The sequence below is a fragment of the Camellia sinensis genome, chromosome 8, assembly GCF_055761805.1.
Source record: "Camellia sinensis isolate YWXY chromosome 8, ASM5576180v1, whole genome shotgun sequence".
Lineage (NCBI taxonomy): Eukaryota > Viridiplantae > Streptophyta > Magnoliopsida > Ericales > Theaceae > Camellia > Camellia sinensis.
This window is the reverse complement of record NC_138968.1, coordinates 113,780,167-113,785,768: the sequence shown is the minus strand read 5'-3', so window position 1 is coordinate 113,785,768 and position 5,602 is coordinate 113,780,167. Positions and strand designations below refer to the sequence as shown.

General features: G+C 39.4%; 1 long non-coding RNA gene across 1 annotated transcript; it reads left to right on the top strand.

Moving 5' to 3' along the window:
• Positions 1-1,778: 1,778 nt before the first annotated feature.
• Positions 1,779-5,147, top strand: LOC145796655 (uncharacterized). Its single transcript, XR_014337146.1, has 3 exons — positions 1,779-2,224; positions 2,932-2,976; positions 4,808-5,147. It is a non-coding gene; the product is annotated as an uncharacterized LOC145796655 (long non-coding RNA).
• The last annotated feature ends 455 nt before the right edge of the window (positions 5,148-5,602 follow it).

The window sequence follows — 5,602 nt, the reverse complement described above, 5'->3', positions numbered from 1 at the left end:
GCTGATCTTCATGAGATAGGGGTACAGATAGAAGATGCGATGAAACATGGTCTGATTGACCATGAAAAAGTGCAGCCCAAGAGGGCGTTTACACGCAGTTCAAATGTGTCTATGAATTGGTATGGTCGCCACCACCCCGAAAATAGCCACACCCTTTACCGCACATCGGGAGCCACCCCACAACCTGCAAAGTACCCACCCCGAGGAGGGTTTTCACCCCACTCTACATGTCTCTATCCAAAGCCTTGGGGGTCCTAATTAGAAAAGGGCATCTGAAGCCCCTAGAACCACACCCATTGCCAAATCCCCTCCCTCCTACACACAACCCGGCCAAGTATTGCACCTTCCATCAGCAGCATGGTCATGACACCGACCTATGCTTTGGACTCTGTCATGAGATTCAAGATCTCATTGACAACAAAGTGATAACTCCTTCTGAGAAGCCTAACATCACTACAAATCCTCTCCCACCACATAACCAACCCCCACCACCCAGGCAAGTAAACCTTATCCAAACAATGGTTGTTCCAAATGACCCCAGCATATATATTACCCCCTTCCACCTGCCTAAGCCGACGTTATTCATCCCAGAAAGCATAGACTTGTGCATGATGAGCACGTCCATATCCCAACCTAAAACCATGGTGGTGGCTGTGGTAGAAGAAGGCATGACCAAGGGCTTCATGAGCTTAACTGAAGAAGAGTACAACCCTTGCTGTTACATTGTGCCAACTAGCCAAGCTAGACTGAGGGTGGAATTGCCAAATGGGATAGAGGTTAATGTAGTCCAGGAGGACAGGCCAAGCCAGGGGCTGGATGACTTAGCTGAGCTTGAGGAGGACATCAGTAATCTGCAGTTCTTTGATGAATAGGATCTGGGAAATGTACAGATCGGCTGGTTTGATGTGAATGAATCAACGGATAATACAAGGTGGCTTAGTGATGAGCTGGATGTCGATGAAGGGTCTCAATCAAAGTAGGAACAGTTGGAAACAGGAACTTTTGCAACGGCCGAAACGATCGACAACAAAGGAAAGTTGTCAGAGAGCATTGGAACAAAGACCTTTGCTCAAGAATTGGGTATCTCGTGTACAACTGATACAGAACAGGAGGCCACGCTGAAGCGGTTCGAGTAGGAAAGAACTTAGATTGACCAGTAGGCTAGAAAAGCCAAAGGCCCCGGGGGGACTAATTGTGTTGTGAACACATGAATGATTATAGTGGAACCAGACAGTTGTTTGTCGATTGCCGAGGGAATGTGGTGGGAAGACGATGATTTGCGCCTTGCCCATACTGATAAGGACTGGGGACAAAATCTGCCAGATGATAGGTGGTATACTGAGGAAGTCGATCACATGACTCGGAGTGGGTGGTATTTTAAGGCCCCACACCTGGACCAACCAGAAGCATCAGGGAAAGACAAGGAAGCAAAGAAAAAGAAAGATAAACTCTTAGAGGAGGAAGCTGTACTGAAGCAGCTAAAAAAGATTCAAGAAGACATCTCCATTTGGGGATTGCTCATGGCATCACGGGTGCATAGACAAGTTGTAATGACCCCAAAATGCGTATAAGAAATCATCTTTATTTTCCTATGAAATGATGTGGTTTAATTTAATTATATCTATTAGAATTGAAGCATTATCAGTTGAGTTACGGACTTAAAATGGGAATTACCGACCTTTATGGGTTCAAAAAATCAAAATTGAGTACTTGGATATGTTAATGGGAATTTTTGGAATTATTTGGGAAAATTAGTTTGAAATTTAATTTGTCTGATTCGTTAATGGACGTTTGGGTGATTAACTTTATACTGCAAATTAAAGGCCTTAAAGACTTCAGATACCGGAACAGGGGACATATTTATGATCAGCATAATTTTTAGAGTTATCTGGGAAGTTTAATTGAAATGTGATTTTGTGCGATTCGTAAGGGCGTGTTTGGCCCTTCCTATTTGTGGGAAGCTTTTATATATGCATATATGCCTTATGAGTTGTTAAACTCATCTATTTTGAACCAAACAAAAAAATAAAAATATCTAGAGAAAGGGGAAGGAGAACCGTGAGAGAGAGAGAGGGAGAGAGAGAAGAGGCAAAGCTTCTCCCTAAGGAATTCAACATCCATGGAAGCTTGAAGATGGTTGAAGAAGATAGAAGAGAGAGGAAAGATCAACCAAAAGCTTGGGAAAAATTGAAGAGACTAAGGGATGAACAAAGGTTTGGGTAAGGTATGTGGCTCTAATTACTAACCTTGTATAGAATCCATCTACTACTTGAAATCATGGATTGATATAGAAGATGTGAGCTTTGAACCCATGAACCTTGATTTTCTAAGAATTCCTTGATTGAAGAAGTAAAATCATTAAATTTGTTTATTGTGAGATTATGGTGTTTGATGAAGAATAATAATGTGAAATTGGTCATGTATTAAAGGGTTTTGGGCTTTGATTTACATGTAATTAAGGTTTGATTTTTGAAAATGAGAAGTCTCACAATTTCAGCCATTTTCGGACTGCTGCTGTCCAGGGCCGCACGTGCGGCACTGTTCACCCGCACGTGCGGAGACAGCTCTGCCCAGCCAACTTTGAATAGGTATATCTTTTGCATCCGGACTCCGTTTTGAGTGATTCTTGAGCCTAAAATCAAGCCCCGGAAGTCTAGTTTCCAATGGCGCTAGTCTCACTCCCAAATTATAAATACAGAAAAAGTTATACCCAAATTAGTGACGACTGTTCACGTTATGTCAATTAGTTATGTACCATTTCTTCACCTAAACCAATTCCTATCGATTTCTCCTGTTTTATAAGACATGGATTACAACATATTAAAGAATAATGAGCTCGGTACCACCATGACTAATTGATTGAACGATCAAAGAGAATAAGTAAAGGATCGAGTATAACCTCATATTATGTGTTGTACACTGTAATTGTAGGTCGAGACGAGGACATTGCACCATTACCACCGGGAACCGATCACTGTGAGTAGTAGTACAAAAATGTACATTTTTTTTCTACCATTGACAATTATTGTCACTAATGCTCTATTCTTTGTAAGTATTATACGAACATTTATGACAATTGGAAAGCAATGTGAACTTCTATGAACGTTGAAAGATTCGCGTACGTCGGTATGATTTCGGAATCCTTATGTTCTGTTAATGACGAATATTAGCCCTTTGCTATTTATTAGCATACTATGTTATTTCTTAAAGAATAAGTGGAACTTATGTTCATCCTTGAAGAATGATATTTGTGTGAATCTAAGATTATGTTACGAAGGGACCCAAGAACGTTTAGAATCTATGATATGAAAGTAAAGGTTAACCATCAGTATGCAACCCACATAAGAATATGAATTATTCTATTTTGTTAAGTGCATGATAATGACATGATATAACAAGAAATGTTCTGGTTTCTATTAACTTAATGATTATTCATATATGTAGAAGTATTCACATCATCTTTAGCACAAGGCCCCTACCCAGGGGTAATAATACCGTGGTTCAAATAATTAAGTTACAAGTTTATGTATGTTCTAAGTTTAAGCCTGTTATAAGTTTACGTATGCTATAAGTCAAGAATGTTACAAACTCAAGAATGTTACAAGTTTATATATGTGACAAGTTCAAGTATGTACAAGTTTAAGTAAGGTTACAAGTACAAGTATATACAAGTTTAAATATGCTGCAAGTTTTCAAGTTTAAGTATGTTATAAGTTCAAGTATGTTACAAGTAGACACATGTTACAAGTTCACGCATGTTATAAGTTCAAGTATATTACAAGTAGACGCATGTTACAAGTTCATGTATGTTATAAATTCAAGTATGTTACCAGTGTACGCATGTTATAAGCTCAAGTATGTTACAATTTTAAGTACGTTACAAGCTTAAGTATGTTACAAGTTTAAGTTCGTTACAAGCTTAAGTATTTTACAAGTTTAAGTACGACACAAGCTTAAGTATGCTACAAGATACGTTACAAGCTTACCTATGTACAAGTTCAAGTGTACTATAAGTTCACAATGTTGAGGAATTTCTTTATGGAACTAACAAGAATGCTTTTTATTGATTTGCCAGCACTATTAAAAGGCTAAGTATAAGTAAGTATGAATTCTGATTTCTGTTAATGATTCAAGCATAATGAATATGTATGAATTTATTTTCGTTTATGGTATGACATTACATGTGTGGTTTGGTCAGTAAGACCTAATGATTATTGGTATGGAACAAAGTGCTACTTGGAACTAAGTGCTACATTGTGAGCCACCGCTAGAGTCCATGTGAGACACCTCTTGAGTCCATACATATGTGAAAGTTATGAGGCTTATAGCCATCCGTATAAGTTGTTATGAAATGAAACAAAGTGCTACACGGAACTAAGTGCTACATTGTGAGTTACCTCTAGAGTCCGTGTGAGACACCTCTTGGGTTCATATATGCATGTCCAAGGGCTTCATGCCAACTTTACAAGGGCTTTATGCCATATGTTTCAAGGGCCTTAGTGCCATATGTTACAAGGGCTTTATGCCACATGCTTCAAGGGCCTTAGTGCCACAAGTTTCAAGGGCTTATAGCCACCATGTTTCAAGGGCCTTGTGCCATCACGTTTCAAGGGCTTATAGCCACCATGTTTATGTTGCAAGATTGAACTTAAGGCCGTTATGTACGTAGCACAGAATCAGACTAACTATGTGAACTCTACATCTTTATATGCATTGCTATGTGTTATGTTTCATTTTAAGCATCGTTTAATTTATGTATTACTATTCACTGAGCTTGGCTCACTCTGTCTAATGTCTGTTTCTGTAGGTAACCAACCAAGTGGTCAGTCCTAGTCATGACACCTGTTTTCTTTTGTCAACCTTCGTGGGTTCAGGCACTGCACGAAGCCATTTATTTTTGTAAAGTCTATTGAAATGTTGGCTTAATTTTGATTACCCATTTAAAGTTAAAGAGGTAGAACTTCAATGATTTTTATATAAGCCCAATGATGGGGCTGGGTCTGTACATATGGTTGTTTATCACCGATGCTACAACATATGGTTTGGAGCTTTATCTATTTTCCATGATGAATGTGATGTATAAGAGGTCCTGGCATGTAGATGTAGCTCAATGGAATTTATATGTATAGTTATTTTCCTACTTTATGCTTCCAATGAGGCCCCATATGTTATTTACTACAGGTTAAGTGTTCGTTTTCAAACGGGTCATGCCCAAACTTTTAGGGGCGGGTTTGGGGCGTGACACAAGTCGTCCTATCGACAATGGATAAGGCTAAACTCTCTATTGACACAACCCCCAAGCAGTTAGTGGGACTGGTGCTCCCTGGAGGTGCCTCATTGACTTTGACTTTCACAGATAAAGAATTGCCGCCTGAGGGCTCTGAGCATAACAAGCCACTATACATCTCTATGGAATGAAAAGAGAAGTGGATACCAATTGTCTTGGTTGATACATGATCTATAATTAATGTGTGTCCGTCGCATACGACCTATGCTATCGGTTTGAAACCCGCAGGCTTCGTACCAACAGCCCAGGTGATTAAGGCTTATGACAATACAAGTCAGGAAGTGATGGGGACAGTGCGGATCAGAACTCAGGTTG